We start from the raw sequence: 14,474 nt of genomic DNA on the forward strand, positions 1-14,474 counted from the left end.
ATTAAAACTTTGGTTTTTTTCCCCTATTCACTCCACATAAATGTCTAAGCTTCCAAACATTGCTTCTAGTCCTGTCTCCCACTGCATTTGTGCCTCAGTTTCCATATTTTGGAAAGAGGAATCATAACATTTCATAATGCCATTGTGAGAAGTCAGTTGTCCAAAAGTACTAAGTGTAATTCTACACACACAATGAGTAGTCATCCACATTTGCTTTATTTCTCTTTCCCCAAAACACAACTTTGTCATTCAGCTGTGTCCCAATTTCAGCACTAGGGAGGATGTGATGTTCTGTTGGGTATACTCTGAACCATGAGTAACCTCAGCCCTTCTTTACAGGGAAAGTGATTCCTCTATCAAGGACTCTTCATCAATGATGGGGCGTGGTGACAAGGAATCAAAGTGCAGTCTTGGAACATTCAGCAAAACATTAACTCCTTCATTAGTGATCATTTCGCTTTGAGTTCTATTGTATGCCAATTCATCACAGTGAGTGTGGGTAGCAAGTCATGAGTGATGAATGAGCACCGCACTCAGGTACTTTCATAATTAAGCCATGGGGAGGAGGCAGGAGGACCAGGCTCGGCATCCCCATTCTATCATGAGTCTGTGTTCACATCCAGGTCTCTTTATTTGCTTTCGAGAAAATGTATATGGAGAATGAGAACTGCATTCAAGCCCAGCTCTGCTGATAACCAGCTGTGTGACCTTGCATGAGCCACTATGCTGGCCATACTTACGAAGAAGGGTGAACACAGTCAGAAAGACCTAGCTGTAGATTCCAGCACTGAAATTCCTAGTTGTGTGACCTTACAAAACCAAAAAAGAAAAGGATAGGCCAATATCCCAGATGAACACAGATGCAAAAATCCTCAACAAAATACTAGCAAACTGAATCCAGTACCACATCAAAAAGTTAATTCACCATGATCAAGTTTCATTCCTGGGATTCAAGGTTGAGTCACCATACGAAAATCAATAAATATGATTCACCAGATAAGCAGAATTAAAAACAAAAACCATATGATCATCTCCATAGACACAGCAAGAGCTTTCAACAAAATCCAACATCCTCTCATGATTTAAAAAAACAAACAAACAAACAAAAAACAAACAAAAGCCGGGCGCGGTGGCTCACGCCTGTAATCCCAACACTTTGGGAGGCCGAGGCGGGTGGATCACAAGGTCAGGAGATCGAGACCACAGTGAAACCCTGTCTCTACTAAAAATACAAAAAATTAGCCGGGCGCGGTTGTGGGCGCCTGTAGTCCCAGCTACTCGGGAGGCTGAGGCAGGAGAATGGCGTGAACCCGGGAGGCGGAGCTTGCAGTGAGCCGAGATCGCGCCACTGCACTCCAGCCTGGGCGACAGAGCGAGACTCCGTCTCAAAAAAAAAAAAAAAAAAAAAAAGAACCAAACTCAAGAAACAGCCAACGTCATACTGAATGGGCAAAAACTGGAAGCATTCCCCCTTGAAAATTGGAACAAGACAAAAATGTCCACTCTCACCACTCCTATTAAACATAGTACTGCAAGTCATAGCCTAGCTATGTGGCCTTGACCTCACAGGTTGGCCTCACAACCCATTACAACTCTGAATGTCTCTCCATATTCCACAGCAGTGCTATGCTTATTTGAATGTTTATGATCATGTTTTGGTTAGTTTGCCATGAAAAATCATTTTATCTGACCCCCCCCCCAACCATATTAATTTCCCACTGCTGTTGTAACAAACGACTACATAGTGGCTTAAACCAACACAAGTTTAGTTGCTTGAAACCCAATGCCTTATAACTCTTGAGGTCAGAAGTTCAAAATGGATCTCACTGGACTAAAATTGCATTGTCAGCAGGACTGGGTTCCTTCTGGATGCTCTGGGGTGGAAGTCATTTCATGGTCTTTTCCAGATTCTAGAGGTTCCCTGCATCCTTGGTTCTGGCCTCTGACTCCATCTACAGAGTGCATTGCTCCAGTGTTTGCTTGATTCTCACATCTCCTTCTCTGGCTTTTATGAGAACCCTTGTGATTACATGGGTCCCATTCACAAAATCAGAGTAATCTCCCCTACGCTTGCCTTAATTACATCTGCAAAGTCTCTTTTGCTGTGTCAGGTAACATACTCACAGGTCCTGGATTAGAACATGGGCATCTTTTGGTGGTTGTGGGGCAGGGGACATTTTTCTGCCTATCATACCCTCTTACAGTCAGTCAGATTAAAATCACATGACAAATACCCAAGAGAAAAAGTTACAACCTCCACTGGCAACTCACTTTGATGATAACAAGGAAATGCAAAAGAAAGGACAAAATTGCGATCAAAGGAAATCATTTAGCTTGGCTGACTTAAGCAAGTTGAATCAATCTGTACTCAGTTTCCGTCTGTAAAGTAAGGATTATCATATTACCAATCAAATAGATTTTCTGTAGGAATTAAATGAGGTGATACTCTCAAAGCATTTGGTACAGTGGCCAGAACATCATGGGTATACTAAAAATTCTAACCCTGAGGCTCCACCTCCTTTGCAATTACTACGCCATTCATGTAAGAAGAAAGGGACCAATTGATGAATACTCAAGGATAAGTGTCACTGTGACTTGCCGACCTACACAGCATCTCCAATCAACTCTCAGAGAAGACCTTGCCGACTTCTCTTGCCAGACTTGATCATATTAGTTTAGATTTTAAAAGCAGTAAGTAAGGTGGATGGCAATTTAAAATTTACATTTCTAAATTTACATTTCTAGGAGAATTTTCTCCCTTCTTCTTCACCATAGCTCTCTACTCAGATGTGTTAATCACTTCTCCCTAGAGGAGGAAAGTGAGAATCAGAGTGGTCAAGCCCAAAGTCAAGGCACTTAAGCAGAAAGTCAGGCTCTAGTCTTGCTTTTCCAACTCCAAATCTCACACCTTTCCACTGTGTCATGCTGCCTGCATATTTGTTTGCCATGTGTCACACTTATGTCTTATGGCTGGGAAAATAAGGGCAATAAATCCAACAGAAATTAACAAGTGACTCAACTTTAAAACAGGTGCTGATTCAAAATAATCCTACATTGCTGATTTTTTATACACACACACACACACACACACACACAGTGTGTGTGTGTAAGTTCCTTGGGCTCAAAATACTAGAGTTGGGCTGACCTGGGTTTGAATTCTGGTTCTGAAATTACAGTGATATTCAACAAGTTACAACCTCTCCTAACCTCAGTGCCAGCTCCTGCTGGGGTAAAGTCCCAAGTCACTGTCATTTGGGCATAAATGTGAGAGTGAATGTAACTGCTATGTGACAGATTTGGGGGAGAGTCTGTACTTATGGAAACATTCCAAGGCAGGTTTTATTTAATTGATTCTTCTAGAACCCTTGCAATTAAATGGAAACAATGACAAAGGCTCACAGGCTTAACTAAGGTGAGGCCGACTTTCCTTCCATCTATCTGGACCATATTTTCTAGGGACGCTTATTTGGGGAGATAAATATTTAGGTTTGAAGAAATCATACTCGATTTCTCTGGAGCCTTCTTGCTTCAGCTGGATATGCAAAGAGTTACAGTCTGGAAGGTGCACCATAAATCCAGTGACAGCTATTCTGGAACTGACTGGAGACACTTTCAAACCTAATTAAAGTGGTTTCCCTTTTTGGATTTGCTCCAGGTATCCATTTACTGCATGGGCTAAAAACTAATATGTAGCAAGATTTGGGATCAGGGCCCTTATACTGGGAGGTTTGTTATATGTGATTAAGCTAAACTGCTTAGTTTAATTTGAAATAAAAGAAATTGCATTCCATATTCAAGAAATAAAGTAAGTAAAAATAGAATTACAAAATAAAAATCTATTGTTTGAAACCAAGTACCTATTTCAGGAATTAGAAATATTTGCTTTGGAATTCTTTCCTCAACCATAAGCCCAATTCCTTTATACATAAACCCAGTGACTATCCCCTCACTGTCCTTTTCATTTTCTCTTCCTTTCTAATCTCATGCTGATCTCCTTCCATTGCAATGTCATTATAAAGAATGAGTAAGATGTCTTAAGTTACTTAGCCCAGTACCTGGCACATAGAAGGTGTCCACTAAATCATAACCAGCATCAACATCCATCATCGACATAATCATCATTGTCATCGTCATCATCGTGGCACCATCACCATTAACACCATTTGTCTGAGACCCTCTCTTTCAGTGAGGAAGGGTAGAAGGATACAGGTGAAAACCAGAGCAACACTGAGAAATCTAACCTGTGCCTAACAATTGCTTTCACTGAGTACCCAAAGCCAATGTTATCCCAATGGTACAAAGGAAGAACTGAGACACAGATATGTTAACAGTAATGCTTACGAATATCTCTTTAACTCTCATTCACCCTGCACATCTCAGCCCAATCATCAGCTACTCAGGGAAACCTTCCCTGAACCCCTGGACAATCAAATTCTTCCTGGTATGTAATCTTTTAGTATCATGCACCCACCAGCTTTGTAATTCTCACAATTGCATGTTTATTTTTATTTCTATTATTATTTGACTACTATCTATTTGTGCCATAATATTGTAAGCTCCTTGTATGATTTTGCTTACTGTTATACCCCAGTTCTTGGCACAAAAAAGTAGTCAATAATTTAATGTTTTGTTTTTTAGAGACAGAGTCTTGCTCTGTCACCCAGGCTAAAGTGCAGTGGTGCAATCATACCTCACTACAACCTCAAATTCCTGGGCTCAAGTGATCCTTCCACCTCAGCCTCCCAAAGACCTAGGATTAAAGTGTTAGCCACCATACCTAGCCAGCAATTAATTATTGAATAAATGAAAGGATAAATGGATGAATCAAAAATACTAACAATAACAAGTGTTGGCAAGGATATAGAGACGCTGGAACACTTATACATTCTTGGAGGAATTGTAAAATGGTACAGCCACTTTAGATAACAGTTTGGCAGTTCTTCAAGCTGTTAAATATAGAGTGAGTTACCCTATGACCCAGCAATTCTGCTTCTAGGTACAGATTCAAGAAATTTGAAAACACATTTCTTCACACAAACTTTTGCAGGAATGTTCATAGTAGCACTATGCATAAATAGCCAAAAAACAAAAATCCCAAGTTCTCATCAACTAAAGAATGGATAAACAAAATGTGCTCTATTCATACAATGAAATAGTATTTGACTGTAAAAATAATTTTAAAAAAACTTGACATATGTCACAGTATGGATGAATCTTGAAAACAGTATACTGAGATAACCCAGCCTCAAAAAGCAGTATATTGTATGATTCCATTTATATGAAATGTCCAGAATAGGCAGACGATAGAAATGTCAAGTAGATTGGTGGTCGCCAGAAGTTAGCGGAAGAGAGAATGAGGAATGGTTTTGAAGGGATCAGGAATTTCTCTTTGGGGTGATAAAAAAGTTTTGGAATTAGACAGTGGTGATGGTTATACACGATGTGAATATGCTATTTAAAATCACTGAATTGTGTACTTTAAAATGATAAATCTGAGTACAGAGGGTTTTAGGGCAGTGGACGTACCCTGTTTGGTACTGCAGTGGGGGATAGATGCCGTGACACATTTGTCCACATCCATGGAACGTGTGGGAGTGAGCACCAACGTAAACTCTGAACCCTGGATGATTGTGTCAAGGTAGGCTCATCGATTGTAACTAGGTACCACTTTGGTGGGGGATGTTGATACTGGGGCAGGCTGTGCTCCTGTGAGTGCAGAAGGTATATGGCAAATCCTTACGCTTCTGCTCAGTTTTGCTGTAAACCTAAAACCTCTCTAAACAAAAATAAGGTCACTTTTTAAAAATGGTGAATTTTATGTTATATGAATAATATCTCTGTAAGGTTGCCATTAAAAAAAAAATGCCTAATGTGCTAGAGCTTGTCTGACTCCAAAATACCCACACTGCCTCCTGTACACCAGAGTGCTCTATCAGGCAGTAGGGCCTCTTTAGGGGCCACGTGCCTGTGGCTGCCGACCCAAATGTCTCCTGGGAGCTGGGAAGTGAACGGGGGACAAAATACCCCCTCCCAATTCCTGCCACACATTCATTGGGAAGGTTTCATTCTGGGAAGTTCAACTTTGAATATTTTCATCATGAATAATTTTAGGTTACTGCCTCAGAAGTAATTGTAATGCACCTTTAGCAAAGTCTGTTTTGCATCTTGTAGAGCTGCTCCCCACTACAGCTGTTGTAGTAAACACATTTTTTAATGATGGAATCATGCCTTCCTGTTCTAGTTCATCCCTGATTTCTTCTTGTTTAGGCCAAAGAGCACAAAGCTTGTTTCTCACTAAAAAAATGCATCCCAAACTTTATCCAGCCTCCCACCCACCCATTCCTAGCCAACTTTCCCAACATCTCTGAACACTTGGGAAAATTGGAGATAGAGGACACACAGACTCTACACAAGATCTTATTAGAGGGAAATGGAAGAAACAGTGTTTTTTGATATCTTAAGGTGGGGGTTATAGCCAATTTTTGTACATAATCTCTAAAGACATGGGTGGACTTCCTCATGGATCTTTCCATCAAGTTTGCCATTGGAAGGAGGTACAAATCTGACTTTTAAAGCTTCTATGAATAAGCTATTACTTAGGCATTTTTAAAGAAGTGAAACAAATTTAGATAACACACATGAGTTCCTTTTAAAAAATTACCTTTAGATATTTCTACTTCTAGCCAGAGTGTCAGAGCAGCCCAGATATTCTCAGGAACCATCTCTCCATATCATATCCCCACTCTGTCTCCTCACTGCACCCAAACTCAGCCCCAGGAAATTTGGGTGTCACCTTTCTGAGTTCCTTCCTTGCTCAGTCCTTCTACGTTCCTCATTTAATCGACATGAAAGCTTTCTAATATACATATTATATTTGCATTTTGAAGACTAAAAAACTAAGTTTCAGAGTAGTAAAGTGACGTGCCGAAGGTCACACCATTGATAAGTGGAGGCAAAGGGGCTGTGATTCTTCACTGTTCGATGAATCTCCAACATCTCTTTGTGCAACACTATGCTTCCTTCTTGCCAATCTCCTTTAGGCTAAGTTCCTTGTCTTACAGTATAGGGAAACTGACATGTGTTGAGATTTTTCCAGACTGAAATCCACAGTTTAGTCCTTATCCGTGACCCCACACTGCAAAACCATGAGGTGGAATGGATGCAAACCAATAAATACCTTCTCTGTACCTGATACTAGAAAGCATTACATACATGAGAGACCTGGCAACCTTACTTATTTTGGGCACAAACAAAACACAAAAAAAAAGTCTGTTAAAATTATTGGAAAATACAAGATGATCTTTGACCAAATGTTAAAGGGAAGGAAGCTGGCTAGGAAGCTGAGTCCCGACTGATGAACAGTACAGGGAACAGTACGTGGGTTAGCAACAGATAAACCAAACCTGATAGCACTGAACTCTAATTTCCACTAAGCGCATTGTCTTCTTCCTTATGGAGACTGTGGTTGATGGAGGTTAAATGTCTACTTTTATTTGCAAAGAAGGGTTGGGGGTAGTGTGCCATCTTCATTTCTATGGGAGTCATGTGGATCAAATCTTCTGCTCACTCCTTTCACAAGTTCTTCCCCTTCAAATGACGACCTTCTAAGCTGGTTGTCCGGAGTGAAAGATATTCACTGGGCTGCGTGCCACCAGTGCTCAGGACTCTCAGGCAAGAACCAGGGCCCCACTCGTACACTGACCCTGTAAGAGGGCGTCTCAACTGGGGGGATTTTGTCCCTAGGTGATACTTGATAATGTCTGGAGACATTTTGGGTTTTCTTAACTTGGGGGTGGGGGATTGTTCTACTGGAAGCCAGTGGGTCAGGGCTGCTTCTAAACATACTACAATGTACAGAACAGCTTCCCACAACAAAGAATTATCCAACCCATAATTCAATAGTGCTGACATTGAGTAAACCCTGCCCAGAAATGACTCACTCTTACTTCTTCAAGCCCCTGCTTAGACAAAGCACTACTTCCCATTTGAAGGAGAATCAGCCTTCCCATCTCCATTTTACTTTCTCCCTTCCCCAGTTATGGACCAAGTAACCTGGACCATCCAGGAATGGGTTGCCTAAGCCAGGTCCTTGTCAGTCTCTGGAGGAAAGTAGCCTGCTGCCTGGCAAGAGTGGTGCCATCTTGAATGGAAACCATCATGATGGTCAGTGTTTGAGTCCTGAATACCAAGGTGTTCTGTAGCAAGGTCTTTAAACAATGCATACACCATAGATCATTGCCCCACATAAACATGCCTTTCTTACCTCCCCAGTGGTCCTAGGTTTCAGCAAGAAAGTCCAAAGATGTGGCCAGCTGCACATGTCTTTACTCTAAAAGTTTGCTATATAAAGGATGCTTTCTGGAAAGTGGTTGTGGGAGTCCACCTTCTCACAGCCACCTGAGACATCACTTTTGTATGAAAGTCCCTATTAAATTTTTCCTTCTGAGAAATTGGATTTTTCAGTGTCTTTCTTTGGCCTCTCAACTCCCTCAGCCTTTGGGGGTATGTTTGCATAGACCTGCTCACTCCAGTACAGCACCTGAGAGTACTGCGTCTAGCTATTCTCTTTATTTCACTTCAGCAGTGGTTTGTGCATTTGATTTGGCTCTTCCTGGAGCTATAATTACAATACCCCTCCCTCTAGTTTAAAGGCAAAATAGGCAGAGATTCAGGAAGGAGAAGCAGGTAGCTTCCTAAAGCCCCCAGCCTAATCTCTGCCTATTATAGAAGTCATGCATTTCATGGCAAATGGATTTCTGCCCAAGTCTTCCTGTGTTGTTTTTCATCCACTGTTTGCCCCTTTTTATACAGCTCCCTTAACTCAGGAGACCAGAGAATAATAGGGAGGATGGCAGGATTTATGTGCCAAACTCTGACACAGAACTCCAAAATGCTAGCATCATGTTTAAGACTGTCTTTCCAGCAAACCATCACCTGTGAAATTGGGAATTGGGTTTTGGAGGAAATGGGGCAGAGATATTTCATTTGCAATGAAAATTCCAGATCATCCCAAACTCAATGGCTGAGACACATTTTCAAGAGGAACAGATGGGTGCTTGTGAGCATGAGGGCTTCACATGCTCAGGGGAGAAAGTTGTTTTAGCCAAACCTCCTGGGGGAGTCCATCTGGTCCAGGCTATAACAACTTACCCCATGAAGAGGCTGATGAATCCTGATAATGCCTGCAGCTCTGAAGGGGCAGGAGTCTGTAGGAGCTGATGTTCTCATTGGCTACCAATCAGTTTAGGTCTTTATGGTGACCAATGGTCCATCTCTGGGAAAGAAGAAAGAAAATGCAGCTCTGTCTGAAGAGATGGTCCATAAATCTGATCTACCCTTCATGGATGGTGGAAAGCCTGTGCATGCAACCCACATGTGGCCCAGCCTGGCTCCTGCATAATGAAAGATTGACAGTTTCAGGTTCTATGAGTTCAGATGAAAGATTGACAACATCCAAGGGCAAGTCTCAGTGGACATTCAATTCCCACGAGCTGGTATCATTTTTCACAGCGTGGCTTTCCATGCTGCAAGTCATTAAGCTTCCAAAATCCCGAATTCCTTAGCCCTGCAAAACATTAGCTAATATTGTAATACGATCATTCTCTGAAACACAACTCTCTCTGGGATGATGCATATTCATAGGAAAAAACAAGAGTAGCATATCTCTCTAAGCACACACGAGTTTAAAAAGGTAACAGTGGTGAACGTTTAGCTTGACGGTTCTCAAACTTTTCGTTTTAGGACCCATTACACCCTTACAACCCATCTAGGTCCCCAGACAGTTTCTGCTTTTGCGGGTTACGTCAACGTTTATATTTTAGAAATTCAAACCAATACAAAAACCAACACAATTTTAAATGCTTATTTATCAATGCATTCAAAATAACAACCACAAATCCATTACATGTTAGCATAAATAATGTAAATTCATTTTTTAAAAAAAAACAAGTTTCCAAAACAAAAAACAATTTAGCAAGATGACTGGCATTGTCTAACATTTATTTTTTGCAAATCCCTCTCATGTCTGACTTAATAGAAAACAGCTAGATTCTCACATCTGATCCTGCATTTAATCTTTTGTAATTTATTATCTGGGTTGAAATATATAAAGAAAATTCAATCTCATATAGATATGCATGTAAAAAAAAATAAACCTATTTTAATAGCCTTTTTAGATATTTGCAGGTAGTGTTTTTTTGATACTACACCAAAACTCAACAAGGGGTATTCTTTTAAAGATTAGTTGCAATGTAGAATCTGAAATCATATCAACAAAAATTTTTGTATTCTATTTAATAAAAATTCATTGCTCTATTTTGCATACTGACTGTCTCTTTAAACTATACATGATGCATTAGTCACTTAGATTACATGGATTCCCTGAGTTACAAAGATATTTTTCTCCAATATTTTTACATGTCATTTATACATTATTTTTAAAAACACATTTGTAAATACCACCAATCTCATCCCAAAAGTATTCAAATATTCGGAAACCATCAAGCTCACAGTTACAGATTCAAGTTTTTCACTTGAAACCTTGACTTGTACCATTGGCAACAGATACTGTCAATTGTTTTCCTTAAAATGACAGGCTCACTTTACTCATTTTCAAGAAAATGTCCACCATAATCATAACTGATCCAATGCTCTTCCAAGCAAAAACGGCATTCCACGAAAAAAAAGGGGCTAGTTCAGCTCACAACTCAAGCAATCACACAAGTGGTTTTCTTTGAGCCAACCATTGTACTTTGCTATGTAACAGAAGTACTTTCTACATATCTCCAACTTATCGCATAAAATATTAAAAGATATGAACTCAGGAGTTGAGATTTAGTGAAATTAATCATTTTTACTAATTTATCAAGGTCAATCTTAAGATAAGCTGGCTTCGTTCATTTGTTTGTTTTCTTTTTTATTGTAAGCACCCAGTAGCGAAGAATGCAATGATGACTTGTATGACTGGACACTGTCACTCTGATTCCTTGTAAGTAATTTTTATTCACCACCATTTTATTCACCACTGTGTTTGCACCATTGGGGCAACTGCCAACTAGACAAATAACATCTTAATATTATTAAGAAAGCAGTTTTGACCTCAAAGACCCCCGAAAGAGACTTGGGGACTCCCTGAGGCCCATGGACCACCCTTAGAGGACTGTCGATCTAGGGACTGTGGAGACCTAAGAAGCTTCACTGACCCCAGTAGAGACAAGGATCTTACCTCTGCTTGTAAGGGCTTATGAGGAGAGTCTACTGGGATCTCAGTTGTTCGATTCATCTATATTTGTATTTCAAAAAGAGTATACTTCCTGTAAAGATGAAAGTAGTGTAGACATATATGATGTTGATAGTAAAATTCTCTATAATCACAGTCGAGATTTTGGATTTCAATACGGCTTTCCCCAAATTATTTGCAGTGTGCCTGAGGTAGATAGACAGATGGACATGGGATGAAATATATATATATGCCATTTTTTTGTTTTATATATACTATATAACAAAAACAGATATTATAAATTAGATATTAATTATATAGTATATATATTATTCATTATATTGTGCATATATTGATTATATATTATACATAAACGGATATATACAACAAACAGGTGGATTATACCAGGTATGCTGATCTTTGTTTTGCTACTATTATTTAACAGTATTCCTTAAACCCCAGTTCATGACAACACATGTCATTCTACCTCATTATCATCTGATGGATGCAGAGTAAGAATTCCACTTAGGGCAGAGATGCAATTTCATTACCATCATTCCCGCCCCCAGATGTGGGGTTGGAATGTTGTTCTTCTGTAGGAGGCAGCCAGGAAGTGGCAGCAAGGCCCTACTGGGGTTTTCTCTGAGAGGCAGCCCAGGAAGTGCCTATTTTATCAGCATCCCTGTCCTTTCCTTCCCCATGGACTGGAAGGCAGTCTTTTAGGGTGTGTCAGTTTCCTCTTGCTGCTGTAACAAATGACCACAAACTTCATGACTTCAAACACCACGAATTTATTCTTTACAGTTCTGGAAGTCAGAAGTCTGAAGTGAGTCTTGGAAAGCTAAAGTCACAGTGTCCACAGGGCTGCATTCCTACTGGTTTCGGGAAAAAATTGTTTTCTTACTTTCTCTAGCTTCTAGAGGATAGTCATATTCCTTGGTTTGTGACCCTATTCCTCTATCTTCAAAGTGAGTCATTCCAACTCACTTTGATGGTTCCATCATCACATCTCCTTTTTCCTCATTTACCTGACCCTCCTGCCTCCCTCTTACAAAAGCCCTTATAGACAGTGTCCATCTGGATAATCCCCCATCTAAGATCCTTATTTTTATCACATATGAAAAGTCTCCTTTGCCATGAAAGGTAATATACCCACAAGTTTCAGAGATGAGGCCATGGACATCTTTGGGGAGTCACCATTTTTCCCCAGATTCTTCTTGGAGACACATAAAGCAAGTCTTAAGGAGTTACTCTGAGACAGTCCTCAGAGGCAAGGCCAGTTCACAAAATGAGGACCAGGGAGTAGGGGACCTAGACGCAGACGAGAGAAGCTACGTGGAATCTACTTCCCCTTACCCCACAGCCTCTGTCTGATCCCTTCTTACAGCTCATAAGGTAACAGGTTCTACGTCCTCCAGGAGGCCACCCTAAACCCTGCTTCCTCTCTCCCTGACAATGCCCACAGTTCATTCTGTGCTTCTCTGGGATTTTGTTGGTAAGCCTTAAGGCTTGGGAGTCAACACCTGAATTCAGGTCTTAGTCCTGTGTTTACTGTGTAACTGTGGGCAAATAATGTAACCTCCGTGAGCCTGAGATTCCTTAACTACAAAACAGGGATCATCCTGCTTCCCTCATAAGGGCCTAGTGAGGATTAAATAAATGGAGGCAAATAGTTTGTTCATTGTCTGGTACTTCATAGATGCTCCGTAAATGAAGTGACCATCACTATTATTATCAAAGTAACTATCAACCCTTATGTTAATTTATCTGTTAACTTTTCCATCTCCATTTTTCAACTCTAAGTCTCTTGAGGGCAAGGATCCAAATCAATTTATCTTGTTTCTGTGCCTATTGCAGGTGATACCCCAAACTGGGAATCCCTTCAGGAATAGCAAACTGCACTGGGGCACATATATTCACTCATCAAACAGCCCCTGAGCCCCTGCCATCTGCTGGTCACTGTCCTTGGTGTTGGGGATACAATGAGACGATCCTCACCCTCCTGCTGAAAGGGATGTTTAACAGCATTGTCGTAACAGACTCAAGTGAAAGTAACCTTGGAACCCCAGAGGAGAAGCAAGCATCTGTACTCTTTGGACAGGAGGCAGGAAGAAGGTATCAAGGAAGGCTTCACAGAGGAAATGAGGCTGAAGATAGGTTTTACTGGATGAGAACATGTTGAGAACACAGGTGGAGGGGAGAGGAAAGTGAAAAGCAGCTGAAAAGGCATGGTGGTGAGGGAAACAGCCTGGTGTCTGCTGCACGAGTGTAAATTAATTGTCTGAGTATGGTGAAGGGGAGGAAAGGCAGAGGACAGAGGTAAGAGATAAGATGGAAGAGGCAATGAGAGCCATGTAACCAAAGGTCATGATAAGGGTTTTGGCCTTTACACTGAGAGCACTGAGGAGCCATTGGATGGTTTTCCCCAGACTGGGGTGATCAGATGTTATTTCAAGAACTCTCCTTTTGGCCCCACTATGGGGATATCTTTTTTGTTGTTGTTTTGGTTTGGTTTTGGTTTTTTGTTTATTTTTGTTTTTGAGACAAGATTCTCACTCTGTTACCCAGGCTGGAATGCAGTGGCACAATTTCGGCTCACCACGACCTCCGCCTCCCAGGTTCAAGTGATTCTCATGCCTCAGCCTCCCAAGTAGCTGGGATTTCAGGCGTGCACCACCAAACCTCGTTAATTGTTACTATTTTTAGTATTTTTTATATTTTCAGTAGAGTAACTTTTATGTATTTTTTATATTTTGCTAAAATAAATACTATATTTTAGTATTTCATGTTGGCCAAGCTGGTTTCGAACTCCTGACCTCAGGTAAGCTACCCGCCGCGGCCTCCCAAAGTGCTGGGATTACAGGCGTGAGCCACCGCGTCCGGCCAGGGATGTCCTGAAGGAGTAAACAGAGGAAAACCAACTGGGAGGTCAATGCATTCATCTGGATGAGAAGTTATGGGGGTTTGAAGTCAGGCAGGGGATGTGGGGTGGAAGGAAAACTTAGGAGAGCTATTCAGGGGTGATTGTGTTATGAATCCTATGTCCAGACCTCAATTTCTTCACCAGGCAGGTTCACTAGAGCCATAAATTACAAATTAATCTTAAAAAAAAAAAAAAAAGAAAGAAAGAGAGCAAGCGTTCCACGTAAATTCTTCCTCTGCCCTCTGTGCGTATATTTGATGACTCTGTGTTTCGTCCGCAAAAGTCAATGAAACAATTAAGTCTCTGCCCATTTTTCCTTATCCTGATCTCCAA

General features: G+C 40.8%; 1 long non-coding RNA gene across 3 annotated transcripts in view; it reads right to left on the reverse strand.

Moving 5' to 3' along the window:
* LOC102144542 (uncharacterized) overlaps positions 1–14,474 on the reverse strand; it is a 384,854-nt gene that overhangs the window by 128,525 nt on the left and 241,855 nt on the right. The window lies entirely within an intron of this gene.

Source organism: Macaca fascicularis, chromosome 20 (genome assembly GCF_037993035.2).
Source record: "Macaca fascicularis isolate 582-1 chromosome 20, T2T-MFA8v1.1".
In the NCBI taxonomy this organism is placed as follows: Eukaryota; Metazoa; Chordata; class Mammalia; order Primates; family Cercopithecidae; genus Macaca; species Macaca fascicularis.